This window comes from Sorex araneus, chromosome X, assembly GCF_027595985.1.
Source record: "Sorex araneus isolate mSorAra2 chromosome X, mSorAra2.pri, whole genome shotgun sequence".
Classification (NCBI taxonomy): domain Eukaryota; kingdom Metazoa; phylum Chordata; class Mammalia; order Eulipotyphla; family Soricidae; genus Sorex; species Sorex araneus.
In genome coordinates, this window is record NC_073313.1 from 129,315,759 (window position 1) to 129,321,227 (window position 5,469).

The following is a 5,469-nucleotide window of genomic DNA, read 5'->3' on the forward strand; positions in this document are numbered from 1 at the left end:
CATTACACTTATAGATCTATACCATAAATTTGCACACTATTAAAAACCTATTCTCAAAACTATGTTAAAAGAAAATATAATAAATTGTTTAATAAAATGATATTCCAAAGCAATATTTATTCTAATTATAGCACCTATTCCAATATCCAAGACCCAAGGACATGCAGTTTAGTTGTGTGTGATTACACTTACAGATTTATCCATTTATAGATTGACCTATATACATATAAACATTCATCTATGAATGAAAAGTGAAAACGCTGTGCTTCTTTTATGTATGCACCTTTAAACTCTTTTTTTAAACTTACAAAGTAAACATAGTTCAAATTAATATCAGATAATTTACCCTTAAAGACATTCTACTTAGCACACTTACGTGATGTTAAATAGACTCACATTTCAGTAAGAGCACTATTATGGGACTGGAGCAATAATACAGTGAATAGGATTCTTGACTTGCACATGACTGACCTGGTTCACCATATGGTCCCCTAAACCCTGCCAGTAGTTATCTTTTCCTCTATACCTCTGAGTATGACTCAAAAACCAAAATGAAAAATTTTAAACCAACCTAATAGCCATCAGTTTCTCCTAAATGAAGATGGCAAGTTGGGCACCAACAGATAGAAAAAAGCAAAACAGGAATTAATAATCCAACATAAAATGACACTGCTAACTACTTAATTTAGTGCCCTAATTCAATTTATTCAACTTCTTCCTTATTAGATCTGGTATGACCAAAGTCAGCATGAGTTTGAGGAAGTTATGTATATTTATTTATTTATTTATTCATTTTTTATTTTATATTTTTTGGTTTTAGGGTTATACCCGGCGATGCACAGGGGTTACTTCTGGCTCTGAACTCAGGAATCACTCCTGGCGGTGCTCAGGGAACCAAATGGGATGCTGGGAATCAAACCCAGGTCAGCCATGTGCAAGGCAAATGCCCTACCCGCTGTACTATTGCTCCAGCCCCGGTTTTTATTTTTTTAATTCTATTATACTTCCAGATGACATAGGCAAATTCACGGTATATAGTTTGATATTCACTATGCATGAACACATCTTAAAAGTTCAGTCTATGAAACCTGACCATGACAAGCTTTGTAACTATGTATCTCACAGTGATTCAATAAAAATAAATAGAATAGGGGCTGGAGCGATAGCACAGCGGGTAGGGCGTTTGCCTTGCACGCGGCCGACCTGGGTTTGATCCCCGGCATCCCATATGGTCCCCCAAGCACCACCAGGAGTAATTCCTGAGTGAAAAGCCAGGACTAACCCCTGTGCATTGCTGGGTGTGACCCAAAAAGCAAAAAAAAAAAGAATAAAATAAAATCCTTTAAAGCCAAACAAATCAGTTTACATTTAGAATAATTTACATGAAAGGACAACGTTTATTCTGTGGAGTTTCATTGGGTAACTGTGGTGTGATGAGCGTTCATTCAGAGGATAAAAGGGAGGAGAAGCCAATTGAGATGCTGTATGGGTATGGCATTCCTATACCCAGACAGTTTGATCTATGTTGTCTGTAACCAGGTAGGGTGGCAGTCTTAAGGACATCCAAGCAGGTAACAAAGTGTCTGTGTAGCTTCATGAATTCTTTGCTCTTGATGTTCCATAAACATAATGTCTTGTCATCAGTACAACTAAAAATTAATTTTTCTCCAGAGAGGAACAGGACTCCTCATACCCACTTACAATAACCTGTGGTCATAAGGTTTATGCCAATGCTTATTACCCCATTTTATGGTTTGTTTTGTCTCTGGACCCAGATAGTAAGAATGTTCCAGTATTTTTAACTCCAGATTCTATTGCTTCAGCAATGAAAGAATTTGATTTTCCTGAAACTCATAAAAATGTTCTAGAAGCTCAACTTTGCATTTTTCCCCCTACAACCTACACACGTACTGTTTGGTCATTGGAATAGATGGGTATCAGAGTGCCATTGTTATTTGGCTACACCATATGTACTCATTCATTATGATCTGAGAATGTACTCACAAATTAGCCAGTTTCTATTTCCCACAGCTTTAAGGTTTTGTGCCTTGATGCAGACACAATATGATCTCCATTGGGCATGATGGCTACTGAAGATATATAGTGATTAAGGCCATGGCTGGTTCTGATGTATAGAAAATGCTGAAAATTGCATAGCTTAATGGTCATATTTGCAGAACAATAAGCTAAGATCTTGCCACTGGGATCAAATGAAATATCATGAACTGGGGCTGGAGCAATAGCACAGAGGGTAGGGCGCTTGCCTTGCATGTGGCCGGCCCGGGTTCGATTCCCAGCATCCCATATGGTCCCCCGAGCACTGCCAAGAGTTAATACCTGAGTGCATGAGCCAGGAGTAACCCCTGTGAATTGCCAGGTGTGACCCAGAAATAAAAAAAAAAAGAAATATCATGAACTGAGTCTGTGTATTAACTCGTTCAAAAGCTCCAGTTTCATAATCCCTCAATTTAATTGTAGCATAGTCAGAACCAGAAACTATAACATTAAGCATGGGTAAAAAATAACCTGAAATATAAATAAATAAATAAATAAAAATAAAATTAAAAAATAACCTGAGAAACTGGACTGTTGTGGTCCGTCAATGAATATTTTCCTGGTCCATGAAGAATCCATTCACTTGGGTCTTTTCTGCTCAAGTGATCTGCATGATACAACGTCTTCTTTTAGTTGGTTTAACTTTACTTCTAATTCTATAAGCTTTTTCTGTAATTTAATAACTGATGCCCACTGCTTTTCTAAAAGACCATCGAGTTTCTTATATAATTCTTGATTCACATCTTATTCCGCTTATATTTTAAAGACGAGTCTCTGCTCCTTAAAGACTATGGTCTGGGAGGTCTACTAACCCATTTTGGTACCCCACGGCTTCTTATAGAAATGCATCTAAACTGTGAACTGAGCTACAATCCCATCTTGCCTGGGGAAGGGGAAGGATTTTCTCTCTCAACGTTTCTTTCTACAGGGGAGATAGCAATTGCGGCAGTGGCAGCAGCAACACCCACGTGGTGTCCGCCATCTTCTAGAACTCACAACCCAGAAGTATGAGCTTGCAGTGACATGGCGCACAAGAGATCATGGGATGGGGGTGCTACCGGCATGCTCTCCACCCAAATGAGATCCGGAGTAGCCACACACGACACGGCCCCTCTGCTCCTTAAAGACTATGATCTGGGAGGTCTACTAACCCATTTTGGCACCCCGTGGTTTCTTATAGAAATGTATCTAGACTGTGAACTGAGCTAAAATAACAGAAATGCAAAACCTCATATAATCTTCATTCTCAGCAATGGAATACAAATTATCAAATGATGCCTTTTCAGCAGTTTTGATTGTTGGGGGAAAATTCCAAATAATAATAGTGAGTTCTCTGTTGAAATATTGAACGTATTCAAAGTATAGAGAGAATAAAGTGAAGATCATTAGCCACTCAGGTGGGGGGTGGGTGTGAGAGGGGGTTATATTGGGGTTCTTGGTGGTGGAACATGTGCACTGGTGAAGGGATGGAGGTTTGATCATTATATGACTGAGACTTAAACCTGAAAGCTTTTTAACTTTTGTCACGGTGATTCAATAAAAAAAATTTAAAAGAATAAATAAAAAAATGAGTATGCCCCTTCATAGCCATTTAAACAAAGAAAATTGCTGAATCTCAATGTAATTCGTCTCATTGTTCCTTGGAGAGCACCATGATGCCTACAATGTTAAGCTTGTTTTAAACAGAGGTACGGGTATTCTGAGGAAATATAATCACTTTGTGACTTATGGATTTAAAAGTACCATACAAAGCTGTAAAAAATAGAAATGTTATGCGACTACTATCAAAGGACAGGAAAAACAGGGGCCAGGAGAACTGGACAATGTTTGGAAGCTTGCCACAAGTGTGTGTGGAGCAAATGGCAGTTATAATAGTGAAGGGACTGGTATAAAAATAATAGTCAGAAATGATCACTGGATAAAAACTGAGGATTGATAGTAGGTAAAGGAAAATATATGATAACCTATCAGTGTCTGTATTGCAAGAATAGTGCCCAACATCAAAAGGAGGGAGAGAGAGGGAGAAAGAGAGAGAGTGTGAGAGAGAGAGGGGGAGGCGGTGGGGGGAACATGGTTACACTTGTGAAGGGATGGGAGCTGGAATATATGACTGAAACCCAATAATTAACAACATTGTTACTGTGTATCTCACTGTGATTAAAAATAAGATTTAAAAATAAAAAATACCGTACAAAGCTTTGATATTAACCCTTTATCAGATCTATATTCAGTGAATAATTTTCCCTGTTCCATGGGATGTCCTTATATCTTGGTCACTGTTTCTTTTGAGGGTCAGAAGCTCCCCAGATTAATGTCCCATTTGTTAATCTTTGCTTCCACTTGCTTGGTCAGTGGTGTCTCATCTTTGAAGATGCCTTTAGCTTCAAAGTCATGGAGGATTCTGCCTATGTTTTCTTCCATTTCCTCATGGATTCATGTCTTATGCTGAGGTATTTGATACATTTTGACCTACTTTTGTACATGGGGTTAGACAGGTCAAAATTAATTTATTTACAAGTAACTGTCCAGGTTTCCCAGCTCTCTGTTAAAGAGAATTTCCTTGCTCCACTTCATACTTTTCTCTCCCTTATCAAAGATTAAATTATATATTTGTGGGTGTGTGTCAGGATATTCAACTCTATTCTATTGGTCTGCAGGTCTGACTTTATTCTAATACCATGCAGTTTTAATTAATGCCACTTTGAGTTGAAACCAAACATTAAATTACATTACATTGTGTAGTGCACTTGAAGTTGGGGAAGGTTATATCTCCCATTTTCTTTTCCCCAAGAGTTGTTTTAGCTATTGTCAGGGTGTTTATTGTCCCATATGAATTCTAGGAGCGTTTGATCAATTTCTTTGAAAAATGCCATGGGTATCCTTAGAGGGACCACATTGAATCCATATAATGCTTTGGGAAATATTGCTGTTTTGACAATGTTAATTCACCCAATCCATGTGCGAGGGGTTTGTCTCTATTTCCTCATAACTTCCTCTATTTCTTGAAGTAGTGTTTTGTAGTTTTCCTTGTAAAGGTCCTTTACCTCCTTAGTTAAGTTGATTCTGAGGAAAAATTGTTTTTTTTATTTCAACAAACACTTTATTCTCATTTATTATTTGCATTTAGGAAAGCCATAGAATATGGATATTGATTTTTTAACTTGCCAATCTACTACACAAATATATTGTTTATAGTAGCTTTTTGGTAGAGAGTTTAGGGTTCTCAGAGTAAAGTTTCATGTCACCAGTGAATAGTGAGATCTTGATTTCTTTCCTATATGGATACCCTTGCATAGCTCACTTCCCGCAGAGTCTCTTGCCCGCGTGTCTGGCTGTCTTCCCCGGGACCCTTCGGAGGGGATGGGCTCCAGCTTCCCTCCCCACCCCGAGCAGAGCTCCTGCGGCCGAAGACCT

The 5,469-nt window shown here is 38.3% G+C and overlaps 1 pseudogene; it reads right to left on the reverse strand.

Annotated features, from left to right (window-relative positions):
* Positions 1-1,368: 1,368 nt before the first annotated feature.
* Positions 1,369-3,709, reverse strand: LOC129399778 (platelet-activating factor acetylhydrolase IB subunit beta-like; annotated as a pseudogene).
* Between the last annotated feature and the right edge of the window lie 1,760 nt (positions 3,710-5,469).